We start from the raw sequence: 19,619 nt of genomic DNA, 5'->3' as shown, positions 1-19,619 counted from the left end.
AAACTCTCTGGAAAAGACCCTGATGCTGGGAAAGACTGAAGGCAAAAGGAGAAGGGGACGACAGAGGATGAGATGGCTAGATAGCATCACTGATGCAATGAATATGAACTTGAGCACACTCCGGGAGAGAGTGCAGGACAGGAAGGCCTGGTGTGCTATGGTTCATGGGGTCACGAAGAGTCGGACACGACTGAACGACAACAACAACAACAAGGATGTTTCCTATGGATCTGGGGGTGATGTCTGTACAATTAGCACTCATTTTAAAAATCCATAATGAACATATGTTTGTACAAATTATCACATTTTTTTAAAGTATGGAAGTGTATTGGATATGGAATGGAAAGTTGTTACATTTTCCAGCACTGTACTTGGAAAGAGTGCGTACATGTGATGTGTACCTGGAAGTACGAAGTTCTCTTTGACCATGTACACAGATTGGTAAACTGATGAGGGTTCCCCAGTTTGTAATTGGAGAAGATATGCAAGTTGAGCGCAGTATAGAATCCTAGCTTGATCTGAATAGGTCTACTCTATTGGGTTAGAAACCATATACTCCGTGGGATTGTTTTAGAGAGCAATCCTATGGTCCCTGGGGAGAGTGTTCCAGGGAACATGGGATTGCTCAGAAAACACCTCTGAGGTTGGAGACAAAACTCCAACTTCAGAAGAGGGAGTCGGAGATCTGGCCCCAGAGAACCCCACCCCTCACAGCCTCATGGAAAGAACTGTGCCAGCTGCCTCTCCAAGACTGGAAAAGCAACTAGGGAGGAGGGAAGAGGGTGTTCCAATGGACAGGGAAGGGAGGGGAGCAGAGAGGCCAGGATAAGATTTATCCGTCCCCTCTGAAGCTCCCTTGCTAAACAGGCTCAAAAACTGGTCTAGTGAAAATCACAAAACACGGAGGAGTCATAGGGTTAGAAGGGGCCTACAAGACCATCGAGTCCAACCCCCAGGTCAATGCAGGAAGCCTGATTCCCAGGCGGTCTCCCATCCAAGTACTAACCAGGGCTGACCCTGCTTAGGGAGGCAAAGATCGTTTCTGCTGCTCCTCCCACCCTGCTGGCTTCAGCCTGGCATAGGAATCTCAGAAGCCTCCAATATTCTAACATTTTTGTGAGTCACAAAGGAATGCTGTATGGCTCAGAGGAATGCTGGCTGTGGGATGATGGGAGTTGCAGACCAACTCATAAGGAGGGCACCAGATTGGGGAAGACTGCCAAAAAACATGTGTCTGCAGACATATCGTAGACATGTGACTGGAGCCTCACTCTCTCACAGCTCCAGGCAACTTTTTACTGTGTTTTGCAAATATGCATCAAATGCCACAATGTTCATTAATGGGACATGCAATGGACATACTGCAAACACCTTTTATAAGGTTATGTGAAGTTACTCTTTTAAGTCATTTGAGCTGCAATCATATAAAGACTTTCCTGGGAGTAAGTCCCATTGAACTCAGTTGGACTTACTTCTGAGTAGACATGCACAGGTATGCGCTGTTGGAGGATTTGCTCAAGCCTTCTAAAGGAGAGTGATTAATCTGGCCCTGTAAAACAGGTTTAGGATAGACATGATTTTATTTAAAATGCACTGTTTTTTCCTGAAAATGTAGAAACAGTCAGGTAAAATAGATCATGTGCTTCTCATCCAATATGTGTACAATGACTTCCCTGTGTAGATATCCTACAGCTTCATAGAAAAGCTCTGCTAAGAATGATTTCTATTAACAATGCAGATTTTCACCAGGTTGTAGGCAGACCATCATATGTGTAGTCTCATTTTAATATGTCAGTTTAAAATTTGCATGTAAACTTTAAGCAAAATGGGGCTAAAGGTGGTGTAGTTGCACAGCTCAATGCTGATTTGTTCCTGCAAATTGCAGTGTGTGGCTTGTGTTCTGATATGTGTTCTCATAATTTGCACAAGAATACCACAATTTCCTGTCAATGGCATCTCAACTGACTATGTTGCAGAAGACATTACTGAGAGAAGTGTTGCCTTAATTTGAAGGTATTTGATTAAGATTTTTCTTCACCCTTTGCTCTGCTTGTTGTAATTTAGTTAAACTGCTTTTTAAAATTCATTAGGGTGAGGACGGCTATGGATCAAATGAGTCTATAATCTCAGTTTAAAAGTATAAAGTGTTTTTCCCCAGCACATGGTTCAGAATGTACTGTTGCATCTCGTTCAGGAAATGCTTTAATTTAGTAAGTCTGAAACAGTGAAGTGACTCTTAAAATGTTGGCTGGAAAATGTTTCTGTGGTGAGGATATCTGATAAGAGAACCAAGCCCTTTGCCGTAGAATACCAAGGCCTGGTGGGCTATATATGCTGCAAATTGAGGTGGTACAGTCCTGCCACAGTAAATTAGACTGTATTCCTTCATACTGCACATGGGAACCACATTTTTAATGTTCCCCTTGTATAAAAGTAGAATGCTAGCACAGCAGGGCCAGGGCCAGGGCCAGCCCTACCTTTTAGCAAAATGAGGCAGCCACCACAGACAGCAGATTTTCAGTGTCATGAAAGGGCAGCAAATTATTAGTTATTTATTTTGCTACTATTATATTTTTACAATAATAAAAGGAATAGAGAGAAGTGTTTGTAGGTTTTTCTGTCTCATGTACCAAAATACCATGGCTGGTTTTGGGTACTATTCGTCTTGACTTGGGTGGGTGGGAGGCAGCTTTTGCTGCTCTGCCTCATGCAGCAAAATATTTTGGGTCGGCCCTGATTTGGGCATTGGAACCCATTTCCCTAATGGTTAGGGCAGGAGTAGCCAACCTGGTGCCTTCCAGATGTTATGGACCACAACTAGGGATGGTGAAGAAATCCTCTGTGGATTCAAATCAGGCTGGATTCTCAAGAATCTGACCTGTGAAGTCCGCAGCAGACCGACCCCACTCACCTCCAGGTCCAACGGATTTCCCGCAGGGTGGCGCTCCTCCATTCTAAACGGTGCTGGGACGAGAATGCTGGGGTGCTGCCGAGGCCCTTCCTCCCCGTGAGGACTGTCAAGGGCTTCCTTAACAGCCAGCATGGGGAAGAAGGATCCCAGTGTGACCAGCCCCCATGGAGGACAGCCACCCTGCGAAATCCAACAGATGCAGTAAGGCTCCTGGGAAATGCGTGGGGCCCCAAGTAGCCTGGATTTCCCACTGCATGGTTCGTACACCCCTAACTACAACTCCCATAATCCCTTACTAGTGTCATTGGTGGCTGGGGCTGATGCGAGCTGTAGTTTAAAACATCTGGAGGGAACTAGGTTGTATACACCAGGGTGAGGGTTTGGGTTTGGTTTTTTTTACCTGCGGGAAGCTATTTACACATGGGATCATTAAAAATGGCACCCTTCTTGTGCTGCCTTAAGGCATACAACGCACTCTACCACCTCAGAATTTTACCATCTCATTCTGCTGCATGCATAGACCAGACATCAGTGTTCCTTAAAAACTGAAACTGAAGAAGCATGTTTTCAAAGTGGTGAGAAGAATGATTTATGCCTCCTAATGAGGCCTTTATATTCTGCTTGAGTGCAGGCCTCTCCTAACCTTGGTCATAAAACAGGTCATTGGTATGAAGAATATTGTTTGTACCTTTTGCTTAATGGTAATGGTTTCCTGACTTGGTAACAGGAAATGGGGTGGAGGGGGAAAGCAAGCAGACCCACCGTCTGACCTGTTCAGATAACGTGCTTCTCTACACATTGAATTATGGTGCTCTTCAGGGGAGACACTATCAATACAAACCCATTTAGAGGCAGATCTCTCAGTCATCGCAGTTCGATTTCATAAATGCACTTAAATTACAACTGTATTTCAAAAACAAAAGGCTCAGCAGCAACAACACAAATGTTTCTTTTCTCTGTGAAGAAAGGTGGTGAGAAAAATGGGGTTGCTGTGCAGCTGTTTCACTGGCAACATGGAAAATGAGCCAAACAAGAGTGGGATATGAAGGCTGTTTTACTGGCTTTTGTAATAACACAAAGCCCTAATAGTTTCCTCAGCACTCTTAAACTTTTAATGTCTGCACACTTTGTTGACTGCAGCTCCTTCTTTGATAAGGAGCTGAAAATCAACTGCCATGGTTGATGCTATCTAGGCATCATAAGTCCTGGTGAACAAACTGATGTTTATAATTTCTCACTGGTAGCTTTCACCCATCCCAGCAGTACTCATTTTGAGCCAAAACTGGATCAGTACTTGCCTTTCTTTCTGTGTTAAAATACTGTCTTTGGCTTTCTTCACACGGAGCTTTTATCCTGTGATTGAGATTGCTCCTTCACCGAAGTTTGCGGGCTCTTTACATGACCCTCCTGGGCATCTCCTGCACTAAAAGCCCTTTGTTCCGTTTTTAAATAGATCTCAGATAATGAGCTATCAAATTACCGCATTGTGTTTCTCTTGAGTTCCCTTCTGAGAAGTGTGAAAGCGGCAAGAAGAGGAGCGAGATCAATGAAAGATAATGGAAGACTCAGATACAGGGAGAAGGAGGGGGGGCAGGAAGCACGTGAAAAAGGGAGTCATTGTGATCCTGCATTTAAAACGGAAGCGGAAAGGCCCGTTTTAAAGGCAGGAGGCTGGCGTAGAGATGCCCTTTATATGTGGGAATTATTGCTTGGGGGAAGGAGAGGGAAGGTGACCATATGTCCTAATTTACTGTGTGAACAGCCATCAGAGAACAGTTCTCTCTTTGAAGGTGTCCCCTGGTCCAAGTCCAGTTTAAAGATAAAGAACCATAAGAAGGGAGAGCAGGGAAGGGCCTTGGAGTAGCCCATCAATAGTTTGCACATACTGGTCAGCAGACTAGGCAGGCACACAAGTCACCTGGTCACAGTCTTCCCCACTATGGGGTGATGTACTGTATTTCTATTTAAATTATACTGATTAATTCTAAATTTCCATCTATACATAAATATTAGCATATACAAAGTTTGCACAAATCGCTGTCCGCTTTTTTGATGATGCATTTGCTTTTGGAGGGGAGGGTGATATGTAAGTGGTGTAATGTGTGAGGAATTGTAATGCAACAGTAAAGCAAATATGGCCATAAAGCTTTGAGATCACAGAGTGGTCCATTTTGAAATGGCTGCATGGAAAATAAGACTTAGGTTTGAGATTTCTAATGTGATAGGGTTCGACTGAGAACCCCTTCCATGAATGGAGGGGCTCCAGTTAGTTTTATTTTGAGAATATGATCTGGCTGCTGTAACCCCCACAAACAGCAATAGATCCATGTCAGAAACTGCCATGAAATTCAGTCAGACCAGGACTGCAATGAATATTCTTCAATCAAAGATATTAGCTTATATCACCCATCGTCTTGTATGTAGTGCAGTGTAGAGACCCAAAGAGACCCCTTGTAGTTTGTGTGAGGAATTAAAACACTCTGTAATCTTGTGGCAAATGTCTTCCTAATTGGAACTAATTTCCATTTCTGAGATAACACTGAGAGTCAAAATACAGCCCCTGGGTAATACACTGATGCAGTTCAGTAAATTGTAAGGGAAGCTCTTTGGTCATAGAATTGGAAATGTGATCAAGAGAGTAAGAAAATGAACTATACTTCAGAAGTAGCTTTCTTAACCGAGTTGGTATTCCAGAAAGAGCATTTTCATAGTTGGCTTTTAGAGTTACTGGACTGGACTCAGAACTGTGTGAGCATAGGTCCAGTTGCACAACAGGCCTTTCCTACCTCTTCTCTCCAGTTTAGCCCTTGCGGGAGGCCCAGTTCCTCCTTAGAGCCAGGGGACCCAATGGAGCTTGGGAGGCTACAGTGGGAAGGGAAATTGGCAGAAATTGTTTGGTGGCACCTTGCACAAGTGATGGAGAGGCAGAAAAACCCTGTTGTGCAAGTGTAACACCTGCTTGCGTAACTCTTGATCCAACCCACTTTTGCTATTCAAACTTGTAGTCCATTATGTCATATTGAAATCAATGGACAAGCATTTATCTGTGTGCATAAGACCCACTGAGTTCAACTTTCTGCTGCTTGCACACTTAAGAGTCTGGTAATTATGATGTGGATGAGCTTTCACATCCATCCATCAAGATTATATAATTTCAGAGACCTTTTAGAAGTGATACCGTGGGCAGCAGACCCCTGTCTTTAAACATGGATCTGCCCCAATTACATGTAAAGGAAAGGGTGCCTTTTAAAGTGCAAAAGTGGTGCAGCGGTCTGGGGGCATGCTGTCCATCTTTCCACCAGCTGCTGTCTCTTGCTCTGTCATCCATAATCTGAGTAATGTCAGAGTACTTTAATTAAGGATAGGAAGTAGAAAAGATCTATCTTTACATAATAACCAATGCCGCTATTATGGTCAAGTGGCATGCGTACAGGAAATGCAGAAACTGATTTAAATGCCACTTGCTGAAAATGGGGTCAGACCTCCATGCCATGGCTACAATGCAATGTAGAGGAAAGATATGAATATGCAGTGAGAATTTTACCTTTTTCCAAGCAGCAACTAGAGCGAGCCTGGACCCTGGGAAGTGGTTTGGAAAAAGAAATGTCTGTTGTGCATAGGCTAGCGACACTCTGCCCAAGCTTAAACAGATTGCGAGATGGTACCGAAAGTGGAATTCAGCCCACACCTGAGCACACTTAAGTCCCTTTGGCTCTCACAGAAATGGAGCAATTATTTTTTTTGCTTAAATGTGGGGGAAATCCCATGGTTTGTTTCTTGTTCTGTCTTTTGAAGCACTAAGATAGGGACAGAGACCTGGTTTGCACAATCACTACAGCCACATGTGGCTTATTTAAGCCACGGTGGGTTGCAGCATGTGCCAGAGCGTGCCAGGCGATCTTTGCATATTCAAGCCATAACCGCAGCTTGGGTCAGCCAAACCTGGTGAGGGTGGGTTATTGGCATGATTAACAAGCCGCACAGAACCCATTGCCTGTTTTAGGGTTGTGGGTGGTTTGTTAATCATACCAACAACATACCTAGCCAGGTTTGGACAACACAACAAGACAAAGTTGTGGACTGGATATTCAAAATGGCCACCTGCATGCAGCACAGCCCACTGTGGCTTAAATAAACCATGGTGGGCTGCTTGATCATGCAAAACAGCTCACAGCCTTGAAATAATGTTGCTAACTTCCTGTATTTAGCTGATATTTTTCACATCTACCTTGTTCCACATTGTCTGTGGGAGTGGGGTTTGCTGTGGAATCCCAATCCTCCTCCTCCTCTGAAGAGATCTAAAAGCAGCTCTCCTGGTTTTTAGGCAGACTTTTTCCCAGTCCTACCTAGAGACATCAAGGATTGAACCTAGGACCTACTGCAAAGCATGTGCTCTACCACTGCGCTTTGTCCCTTTCACAAATTAATATAAACTGTGCATATCTTGAACTATCTGGCCCGTTCCCCATTTCCAGTCTGCCTTCTTTTGCAACTCCTTTTGGGTGTGTGTGTGTGTGTGTGTGAGTAGGAGGGAATTATTGTTACTAGAAGGCGCTGCTCTGTGTAAAGAATCTAACATAAAAGGCCCTAAAGACTGAAGCTATGTTGTCTTTTGTCCTTTTAACAACTCCACATATAACTGCTGAATGACCCAGGACTGGTAGGAATATTTCTGAAACTTGTGACTGAGTTTTATTCTCATAAAATCTCTCTACTGCTGTTTCAGAAATAATTCTCAAAATACTCCACCCAATGCAAAATAACAATGTAAAAAGAGAGTGTCCAAAAATCCACAAGTCAAGAAAATGATTTTTTTTGTTTGTCCTTTACATTATCTCTGTACATGCTAATTGGAAATGGCCAATTTATAAGGCAATGTATATACATTTTCTTCCATGTGAACCCCAGGCAGAATAGGTAGTCTTCATTTGTAGGTGCTTTTCTATATGAAACTAATTGGTTAGCTATCCAAAATTAGTGGCAAAGCAAGTGGGGAGGCCAAATGATAGGGTATTAATCAACTGTGTACATACTTACTTAAAAACAGCAAATATGGTAACAAAAACAAAAGAAATACTAATGGAAACAAAAGTATCCCATAATTTCGAAGGCACAGTAAGACTAACAGTGGAAGATGTCCTCCTCTATATGTCTGTTTCCATTTTTTAAGGTACAGAAGTAATGCAGTGACAAGCATGCAGTCTGTGGGTTTACCTGCAAAGGGCACTATTTTTCAGGAACAGCACTTGCGTAGAGACAAGGAACTGACCAATCACACTTATTTTAGTCATCATCAGTATTGTAATCAAAATAACTGCTTGTTATGATGCAGTAATTAGAAATACACTCAAGAGTGGAAATGCTCTCATAATCTGTTGAGCCATTCCTTCAAATTAATAAAAAAATTGTGTAACAATTAACACTGCTAAAATTACCACTACATCCTTTACATTTATTTTAGAATAAAGGAAATAATCTACCTTGGTTTTCATCCTATTTCCAGTTCCTTGAAACTGAGTATTAACAAAGTGAATAACTGTGACTTTTAAAGATTTGCTGCATTGTGTATATGTTTAATGTGTGTGTGTGTTGGCCACCTAATGCGAAGAGAAAACTCCCTGGAAAAGACCCTGATGCTGGGAAAGACTGAAGGCAAAAGGAGAAGGGGACGGCAGAGGATGAGATGGCTAGATAGCATCACGGATGCAATGAATATGAACTTGAGCACGCTCCGGGAGAGAGCGCAGGACAGGAAGGCCTGGCGTGCTATGGTCCATGGGGTCACGAAGAGTCGGACACGACTGAACGACTGAACAACAACAACAACAACAAGTGTTTTGGCAATGTCATGGAGGCACCAAAGTACAGTTTAAGGTGGATGCTGTCTCTTAAGAATTAGTGACACAGTTCACATGATCACTGCTGCCCACTGTGGCTTGTTTAAACTGCATGCCAGGCGGTTTTTGAATATTCAAGCCACAGCCATAGCTCATTGTATCATCTGAACCCAGTGGGAAGAGGTTGTGCGAGGGTTAAACAACCCTCACATAACCCTAGAACAGGCTATGGTTTATGCAAGGGTTGTTTTACTCTGGCACAATGCCCACCCCCAGGGTTTGGATGACACAACAAGCGCAAAGCGGCCCAATGCATCTTACAAAATCATCTTGTGAATGACATATTATGAGGCAGACAAAATTATATACTACTAACTATATATGACACACAAAAGGATACACTAAAAATATGTTATGTGTGACTAGGACTTTGCCATCTTTTATTTGTTTGTTTGTTTATTTATTTCAAAAAAGTCAGAGCAAACAGATATTCTCCCCAGCTTTTGCTTTGTGTTGTTAAGTCCCATTTATTGCCTGTTGAAATCATATCATCATTTGGCATGGATAACGTCTTCACTTTGTCTTTTTAAAAAATGTGGTTTCCTCACTGTTAGATAAAAGTGTGATTTGCATATTACTTCTACACTGTGTATAATTCTCAAAATGTTCGTTTGGGGTGTTGAAAAGTGCTGCACACAGATTTTTATGCTGTATACTCAGAAATGCTGGATTGGTGTATAAAACTAGACTTGCTGAGAGGAGTGTGTGTGCCTGTTGCTGTTGTTCAGTCGTGTCCGACTCTTCGTGACCCCATGGACCATAGCACGCCAGGCCTTCCTGTCCTGCACTCTCTCCCGGAGTGTGCTCAAGTTCATATTCATTGTATCGGTGATGCTATCTAGCCATCTCATCCTCTGCCGTCCCCTTCTCCTTTTGCCTTCAGTCTTTCCCAGCATCAGGGTCTTTTCCAGAGAGTTTTCTCTTCGCATTAGGTGGCCAAAATATTTGAGCTTCAGCTTCAGTATCTGTCCTTCCAATGAGCACTCAGAGTTGATTTCCTTTAGGATGGACTGATTTGACCTCCTTGCAGTCCAGGGGACTCGTATGAGTCTTCTCCAGCACCACAGTTCAAAAGCATCCATTCTTCGGCGCTCAGCCTTCCTTATAGTCCAGCTCTCACAGCCATACATTACTACTGGGAAAACCATAGCTTTGATTAGATGGACCTTTGTCGGCAAGGTGATGTCTCTGCTTCTTACTATGCTGTCTAGGTTTGCCATAGCTATCCTCCCAAAGAGCAAGCGTCTTTTAATTTCATGGCTACAGTCACCGTCTGCGGTGATCTTGGAGCCCAAGAAAGTAAAATCTGTCACTGCTTCCATTTCTTCCCCTTCTATATGCCAGGAAGTGATGGGGCCAGATGCCATGATCTTTGTTTTTTTAATGTTGACTTTCAAACCAGGTTTTGCACTCTCCTCTTTCACCCTCAACAAGAGGCTCTTTAGATCCTCTTCGCTTTCTGCCATTAGGGTGGTATCGTCTGCATATCGGAGGTTGTTGATAATTCTCCCAGCAATCTTAATTCCGACCTGTAATTCATCCAACCCGGAGTTTCTCATGATGTGCTCTGCATATAAGTTAAATAAGCAGGGCGACAATATGCAGCCTTGTCGTACTGCTTTCCCAATTTTGAACCACTCGGTTGTTCCATGTCTGGTTCTTACTGTTGCTTCTTGACCCTTATACAGGTTTCTCAGGAGACAGGTAAGGTGGTCTGGTACTCCCATCACTTTAAGAATTTGCCACAGTTTGTTGTGATCCACACAATCAAAGGCTTTAGCGTAGTCAATGAAGCAGAAATAGACGTTTTTCTGGAATTCTCTTGCTTTCTCCATGATCCAGCGAACGTTGGCGATTTGATCTCTAGTTCCTCTGCCTCTTCGAAACCCAGCTTGTACTTCCAGTAGTTCTCGGTTCACATACTGCTGAAGCCTAGCTTGTAGGATTTTGAGCATCACCTTGCTGGCATGTGAAATGAGCGCAATTGTGCGGTAGTTTGAACACTCTTTGGCGTTGCCCTTCTTTGGAATTGGAATGTGTGTGCCTGTAGGTTATTTTGATTTATTGTTCATTTAAGGTGCTGTCCTATGCATCTAAACATGGATAGGATTGCACCTTTAAAGTATTTTTAGGGCTATGCCTTCACAAAGTAGTGAACAAAGAAGTCTATAGTCAGTTACAACACATAACAACTACAGTTGCGAGCATACAAAATATTTTGCGAGCTGATCTTAACAGATGAGCCAATTATGAATCCAGTTGAAGGAAGTATGGTCTTTACTGCTCGCTTAAATGCCTGCACAGAGCAGTGTTTTCAGACTTTGCCCATCTGCCTATTAAATATTGTTTGAGAAAAATGCAGAATATTCTAGCTTTGCTGAAACCTACTGCATCAAATGAAGGCAGGGTAGAATTAGATTTGTATATTTCTCTTAACATTCTTCAATGTTTTGATGAAGGTTTGGAGAACTTGCTTAATCCTGGTGATACTCTGAACTTACAAGTCATTGAATGCCAGATGATAGGGCCAGACTAACTGGGTTTGGACATGTGTTGTCTGGTGGGAGTTTTTAAACCCCCATGACGGCTTATTTGGCCAAAATAACCCACTCTGATAACCCACAGTCTGCAGAGTGGGCTATTTAACCCATCTTGGGTTATTGTGTCATCAGGAAGTCTCTGTGGGTTATTTTGGCCAGCTGCAGAGCTGTGCAGGAAGCGTGGTCAAAACCGCTGCTGCTCTGCTCTTCGCTGGCTTAGCGCTTAGGAACATGTTAAAGCAACCAAGCCAGCAGTGTAAGCAGGGGTGGGGGGATGAGCAGCATTCGGACCAAACCTTATAGCCAGCCTCCCCTACTTAGGAGGCACCGGTTGCATCCTCAAAACCCAGCACCATGACACTGACATCAGTGAAAATCCAAGGTAGCTATAAAACCTTGGAGGTTTGCAGGATCAGGACCAAGCTGCATAGAGATGTAATCCTGATTTGCTAAAGTGCAATTCTCCCCATAGCCACTGCCGGCAAAGAGGCTTTAAGTCTTCCCAATACTGCATTTGTAGATTGGGTGCCTCCCGACTAGGGGGTTTCTCCATGAGTGATTTACTCCGAGCTGGCTGCATTTGGAGGTTGTTAGGAATATATGACATCACGGCCATCCAGCAACCACCCCAGAGCTTATCACAGAAAAAACGGGTTTTCTGAGACTGCTTAAAGTCCTATTCTTTTTCCTAAGTCAGGTTCTTGGTGGTGTAGTTGTTGTGTGCGTTTACCTTGAGTATGCAGTTATCTCAGGTATGCTAGTCCTGCCCAGAGGTGTGCCTTTCACCATGACCCCGGTCAAGGGGTGTTTCCTTTTCCTGTGTTTCCCAGCACAAACCAATTAGTGTCTACTCAGAAGTGACTCCCCTTGTGCTCAATGAGGCTTGTCCCCTGAATGTGCACATCAGAATTTACAGAGATCCCCCTCAATTGAAATGGCACAGTTTAAAGCACAAATTCCCTAAAGGCTGTCAAGTGTGATCTTGAGGCTCTGATTCTCCATTGTTTGGTTTATTGCCTTAGGAAGTAACTACTTCACACCTTTGTTATAGGGATCCTGCGCAGCATCGGGTTAGAAAGGGGGTGGTTTCCCATCCATGTGTTCCCCTGTCTTTCCTAGCACAAGCATATTGTGTCTACTCGGAAGTAACTCCCATTGTGCTCAATGAGGCTTGTCCTCAAAATGTGCACTCCAGGGACTCACTGAGATTCCCATGAATCAAAATAACACATTTAGGAGCCTTAATGTTGAAGCTTCGATTGATCCAGCACCGCAGCTAGAACACTGTGTTCTTCTTCTATTGATTGTTTATTTAATGAAATAAGTAATGCATGGGAGGGGAGAAAGAGCGAGAGCAAGAAGGAGATTGTTCAGCAGGGAGAACACTGTGTTCTTTTAATGATTGTCACTTTAAGTAGTACTTAATGCAGGTGCAGGGAGGGGAGAGAGAGAAAGAGTGTTTTTTATTGAGACAAAAGGTGTTTCCCATTTCCCAGCACAAGTGTATGTGTGTCCACTCAGAAGTAACTCCCATTTTGGTCAATGAGGCTTGCTCCTGAAATGCAGATGCATCTGGAGCTTCAAGGGAAAGGAGAAAGGGGGGGAGCCTGGTGGGGGGGAAGGCTCTCTTATTGGTTGAGCATCCCCTGCCAGTCAGATGATGTTCACTCCAACCCCCAACCCCACCCTGAAGTATGTTCTGTGAAGTGCTTTTTACTGGTGTGGAGCACTTGCTCATGGAGCCCTGCATGGAACAAAGTGCAGCAAAGCTGATCCCTTTAAAAATATCTGGTACTCCTCCATTCTTTTCTCCTTTGCTTATGATGGAAACACCCCCTAGGAGAGGCTGTGTGTTGGAGGTAGAATGACCGAGTGAATGGTCCAATCTGGTAGGCTCTCATATGATCCCTCCAGTGTCTCCAGGTATGTATGTGTGTATATATAAATTATTATTATTATTATTATTTATTAAATTTATTAATCGCCCATCTGGCTGGTCACCCAGCCACTCTGGGCGATGTACAACACACCATAAAACAATTTAAAACAATAAAATTCTACCATAATTTTTTTTAAAAAATACCCTAACCCACCCAAATGCCTGCCTGAACAACCACGTTTTTAATGCACGACGGAAGCTCATTAAAGAGGGGGCATGGCGGAGTTCCCTAGGGAGGGAGTTCCACAGAGTGGAGGCCACCACAGAAAAGGCCCTCTCCCTCGTCCCCACCAGTCTAGCTGTCCTGGCTGATGGGACAGAGAGAAGGCCATCCGAGGCTGATCTTGTTAAGCGGCCTGTCTGGTGTTGCTGGAGGCGCTCCTTAAGATAGGCTGGGCCAGAACCATATAGGGTTTTAAAGGTCAAAACCAACACCTTGAATTTGGCCCGGAAAACAACTGGTAACCAGTGCAACTCCTTCAGCACTGGAGTGATGTGATCTCGCCGGCAGCTGCCTTTAATCAGGCGAGCCACTGTGTTGTGTACCAGCTGTAACTTCCAAACCGTCTTCAAGGGTAACCCCACGTACAGCGCATTACAGTAGTCTAAACGAGAGGAGACCAGGGCATGTACTAACGATGGGAGCAGATGGTCGGGAAGGAAGGGGCGCAGCCGCTGTATCAGATGGAGGTGATACAGCGCTGTCCGGCTCACAGCTAACACCTGAGCCTCCATGGACAGCTGGGAGTCCAAAATGAGCCCCAGGCTGCAGACGTGGTCTTTCAAGGGTAGCCGTACCCCATTCAATACCAGGTCCACATCCCCCAGCCTCCCCTTGTCTCCCACCAAAAGTACCTCAGTCTTGTCAGGGTTCAGCTTAAGCTTATTCCTCCCCATCCAGCCACTCACCGTCTCCAGACATTTGGACAGGGATTCTATGGCCAACCTTGGTGAAGATTTAAACGAGAGGTAGAGCTGCGTATCATCCGCATATTGATGACACTGCACCCCAAACCTCCTGATGATAGCCCCCAGCGGCTTCACATAGATGTTAAATAGCATCGGGGAGAGGATGGAACCCTGTGGCACCCCACAAGTAAGTGGCCACGGGTCCGAAACCTCCTCTCCCAGTGCTACCCTCTGGTACCTGCCGGAGAGGAAGGACCGGAACCACCGCAATACAGTGTCTCCAATGCCCAACCCCTCCAGGAGGTCCAGGAGGATACCGTGGTCATCGGTATCAAAAGCCGCTGAGAGGTCGAGGAGAACAAGGAAGGAGCATTCACCCCTATCCAGAACCCTCCTCCTATCATCCACCAAGGCGACCAAGGCCGTTTCTGTCCCATGCCCAAGCCTGAAGCCCGACTGAAATGGGTCTAGATAATCAGTTTCTTCCAAGTGTGCCTTCAACTGCACCGCCACCACCCGCTCAATCACCTTGCCCCAAAATGGCAGATTTGAGACTGGGCGAAAGTTGTTCAGAACTTGAGGATCCAAGGAGGGCTTCTTTAAGAGCGGTCTTATCACTGCCTCCTTGAGGGCTGATGGCATCGCTCCGTCCTCAAGGGAGGCGTTCACCACTGCCTTGATCCCCTCACCCAGTCTCTCTCTGCAGCTCATAATGAGCCAAGATGGGCAAGGATCAAGTAAGCAGGTGGTCGGCCTTACAGATGAAAGCACCTTGTCCACTTCATCAGGAGGAAGAAGCTGGAACCGATCCCACAAAACCGGTTTGCCACAGGCCGCCTCTTGCTCACTAACTGTATCCACAGTGTGCAGAGTAACACACCTAATCTCATCAATTTTATCTGCAAAGTGCCTTGCCAAAGTCTCACAGGAGGCCTTAGAATGCTCCAGTGGTTCCGGAGCCACAGGACCGACCAGGCTCTGGACCACTTGGAACAGCCTCCTGGGACAGCACTCTGCAGACGCGATGGAGGCAGCATAATATTCCTTTTTTGCTGCCTTCACCGCCACGTGATAGGCTGAAGATACAGCTCTAGCCCGTGTCTGATCGTCTTTGGAGAGAGACTCCCGCCACCGGTGCTCTAGCCGTCTCACCTCCTGTTTCAGAGCTCGTAACCGCGGATTGAACCATGGTGCAGTCCAAGCCCTGTTCAGGGGGAGAGGGCGTTTCGGAGCCACCCGATCTAATGCCCCAGTGATTGCGGCATTCCAGCCACCCACCAGGGTCTCGACTGAGTGGCCGTTGGCATGCCCCAGAGAATCCCCAAGCACGTTCAGGAATCCATTTGGATCCATAAGACGCCTGGGGCAGACCATTTGAATGGGTCCTCCACCCCTGCAGAGGGGTTGTGGAACCGAGAAGTCCAACATCACCAGATAGTGATCTGACCATGACAAGGGGGTGGTGGATATACCCCTGACTTCCAGATCATTCCCCGCTTCTCCAGAAACAAACACAAGGTCTAGTGCATGACCGGCTACATGGGTGGGCCCAGTTAGAATATGGTGCAGCTCCCAGGAGGCCATGGTCTCCATGAAGTCCCGAGGTGCTCCTGTGAGGATGGCCTCCGAATGTACACTGAAGTCCCCCAACACCAGTAAGTTATGGGACTGTACACGCACATCAGAGACCACCTCAAGCACCTCGGCCAGGGAGTCAGTCGTGCAGCAGGGTGGACGGTACACGAGCAGAATCCCCAGACTGCCCGTCGGGCCCAACCTCCAGTACATGCACTCAGCAACCTTGGTCTCCCGGAGAGGGGTCTGGTGAAGACCAAGGACTCTCGGTAGATAACAGCCACTCCCCCTCCCCGATCCCCAGCCCTTGGCTGCTGTGCATACGAAAATCCAGCTGGACACATGGCTGCAAGGGTTGGAGCAGCAGCCTCGGCCAGCCAGGTCTCCGTAATACATGCCAGGTCTGCACCCTCATCCAGGATCATGTCATGGATGAGGGAGGTTTTCTGGGTAACAGCCCTGGCATTGCAGAGCAGCAAACGAAGGCCAGAAGATGGGGTCACGCCTCCCCCAGCCATCCTTTGGCTCTGGACAGGCCCGGAGCAGGGGACAGATACTACACATCTCTCCCTTGTTCCCCTTACCTGGCATGGCCTGCCCCTAGCGCTCCGCCAGCGCCTGCCGCCCAGCCTCGGTATGTTCTGGCCCCCAACACTCCCCCCACTGCCTCCATCAGGTGGACACATGCCCCCTCGCTCCCGCCTATCAGGCAGGCTACCCACCCCTAAAAACACAACAAAATCCCCCCCAACAAAATAAAACAAACAAACAAAACAATTAAAATCCCCTTAAAAATGCCAGGCAGGAGTCCACAGGGAAGGCCTGGTGGCGGCGGCAGCGGTGGCAGCAGCAGGCCCAACAACAGCAAGCATGCCTCTTCCCCGGTGGTGGTGGCAGTGGTGGTGGTGGCTTCTCCTGCAGGCCCTGGCTCTCCCAGGCCACCTCAGCCAGCCAGCTTATGTAGCCTCTCCAGGGAGGGGCAGGTGGAGCAGCACAGCTGGCTCGGTACCTGGGGGCCTGGTCCTGCAGGGACTGGTGGTCCACCAGGCAGAAGTCCACAGGGAAGGCCTGGTGGTGGTGGTGGCAGCGGCGGCGGCGGCGGCAGCAGCAGCAGCAGCAGCAGCAGCAGCAGCAGCAGCAGGCCCAGCAGCTGCAAGCACGCCTCTTCCCCGGTGGTGGTGGTGGTGGTGGCGGCTTCTCCTGCAGGCCCTGGCTCTCCCAGGCCACCTCAGCCAGCCAGCTTATGTAGCCTCTCCAGGGAGGAGCAGGTGGAGCAGCACAGCTGGCTCGGTACCTGGGGGCCCGGTCCTGCAGGGACTGGCGGTCTGCCAGGCAGAAGTCCACAGGGAAGGCCTGGTGGTGGTGGCAGCGGCGGCAGCAGCAGGCCCAGCGGCGGCGGCAGCAGGCCCAGCGGCAGCAAACACGCCTCTTCCCCAGTGGTGGTGGTGGTGGCTTCTACTGCAGGCCCTGGCTGATTTTAGCCAGGAAAGAGATTGTAAAATGATTACGCGAGCCTTGCAGATAAAAATGTACACTATAAGAACCTCACAATGATTAATACAGCAAATAAAGAGACCCAATGATACACAAATAGAACCTTTATTGTAATAATGAAAACATATCGATTCTTCAATATATGAAAATAAAAATTAACCATAGATACTATAAGAACATAAGAAAAGCCATGCTGGATAAGACCAAGGGTTCATCTAGTCTAACATTCTGTTCACACAGTGGCCAACCAGCTGTCAACCAGGAGCCCACAATCGGCATGAGTGCAACAGCACCCTCCCACCCATGTTCCCCAGCAACTGGTATACATAGGCTCACTGCCTCTGGTACTGGAGGTAGCACATAGCCATCAAGACTAGTAGCCATTGATAGCCTTTTCCTCCAGGAATTTGTCTAACCCCCTTTTAAAGCCATCCAAACTGGTGGCCATCACTACTTCCTGTGGTAGTGAATTCCATAGTTTAACTATGTGCTGTGTGAAGAAGTACTTCCTTTTATCTGTCCTGAATCGCCCGCCAATCAGCTTCATAGAATGACCCCGGGTCCTAGTATTTTGAGAGAGAGAGAAAAATTTCTCCCTATCCACATTCTCCACACCATGCATAATTCTGTAGACCTCTGTCTCCCCTTACCCTCCTTTTTTCCAAGTTAAATAAACCCAGCTGTTGTAACCTTCTCTCATAGGGGAGATGTGCCAGCCCCTTGATCATTTTAGTTGCCCTTTTCTGCACCTTTTCCAGCTCTACAATATATATATATTTAGGTGTGGTAACCAGAACTGTACACACTCTCATAATGCCCCAACCAGCAATGGCTGGCTGGGGAATGCTGGGATTTGAAGGATTTTTTTGCTATCTAATCATGCATAGGATTGTGCCCTAAAGTACCAGTAGAAAAACTGTTTCAACAATCCAGTTTTTATTTTCTTTATTCATGGACCAATGTGGCGGTCTTTGTTTTTTATTGTTGAAACCGACTTTCTACTAGTAATCCATAGTAGATGGTTTAGTCTGTATTGTTCATTGGGATTTGTATATATTTAAGAATCTATACATTTTCAACTTTTTACAGAAGTACAATACAGGTACTATTTGTATATAATGAGGTCTCTTCATTTTCTGTGTTGATTTAAGACAAAATATTACCAACCAATACATGTATTTATTTATTTTGAAACTTATAAACCACACTTTTTGCCAACAAGAGGCATCTAAAGTGGTATACAGGTATTGATTTATTTTTATTTAAAACAGTTTTATCCCAGTCCTCAGACCTAAAAAGCTCCTGGAGTGCTTATATAGAGTCAATAAAAACAAGACAGTCCCTGCCTGCAGGATTACAATCTAAAAAGAGACGACACAAAAGGAAAAACAGGCGGTGAGGGAAGAGGAAACAAGCAAGCAGTCTTTCATCAGGGCTGGTGCAGTCTCCGCCTGCTGCAGCCTATTGGAATGGGTGGTGGTGATGAGAATCCACTAGAAAACAATCTAAAAATAAAATAATGTTTAATATCTTCCTATCACATGTGCTTTATGGTGGCTTAAGCCATAGACCTGGCAAATTACTTGTCTGGAAGGAATTGAAACTCAACCAGGGTCATCTGCCAGGCTGCAAGGGGAAGCTGCAATAGAATGGGAGCAGTGAGAGAGGCAGCTGCATAAGAAGCTAGTGTTAAACAAAGGAAGATGATTTGGGAAAGAAGGGCTACTGTTACAGATCTATTATACAGGACAGTAGATCTAAGGAAATGGGTTCCCAGAAGGGTAGAGATAATAAAAGGCACTTGCAGACTGGCGGCTTCCTCTAGACAGAAATCTGTGCTCTCCTGCATTTAGCATGATAATGAATCGGGCCCTGATCCAGAGCAACCATTCTCACTCACTTAGTAATTTTAAAATTTCCCTTACAAGTGATTTTGTTCAAAATTGTTCAGCAAAACCTTTAATGTGTAATATATGCGTGTGTGTGAGAGAGATTTTCCTTATGTAAGCGGGATTCATATTGGAATGATTGTTGGTGCTTTGTTTGTGCAAGTGGGAGCACAGAATATTTCAGGGTGCTTAATGTAATCCTGGAAGAGGCAGGCAAAACAGAAAAAAAAAAAAAACAGTAGCCAAGAAAAGAGCAAAGGATTTTGAAAGTATTTTTAAAGGCCTGGAATAGGGCAGTATCCAGTACTGCTGGTCCGCTGACACTAGTGCAAGTGACCTCTAGCACGATGCCAATAGCATATGCTGGTCTAAAGGGCTTCCCTGGAAAACCCATTGTCCCAGCATAAGCTGTTGGCCTTGGGCTAGAGGTTGCTTACACTAGCAGAATGTTGATGGTGTAAGTAG

General features: G+C 45.7%; 1 protein-coding gene across 1 annotated transcript in view; it reads left to right on the top strand.

Moving 5' to 3' along the window:
* Positions 1 to 1,942: 1,942 nt before the first annotated feature.
* Positions 1,943 to 19,619, top strand: part of CEP85L (centrosomal protein 85L) — a 202,986-nt gene continuing 185,309 nt past the window's right edge. The window contains exon 1 of the mRNA XM_084827392.1: positions 1,943 to 2,013. The gene's annotated coding sequence lies outside the window, so the exon portion shown is untranslated. The remainder of the gene's footprint in view (positions 2,014 to 19,619) is intronic.

The sequence above is a fragment of the Heloderma suspectum genome, chromosome 1 (assembly GCF_057233095.1).
Source record: "Heloderma suspectum isolate Gila_16-S chromosome 1, 16-S_ref, whole genome shotgun sequence".
Classification (NCBI taxonomy): Eukaryota; Metazoa; Chordata; class Lepidosauria; order Squamata; family Helodermatidae; genus Heloderma; species Heloderma suspectum.
Note: the sequence above shows the minus strand (reverse complement) of the source record. Positions and strands in the feature narration are given on the sequence as shown.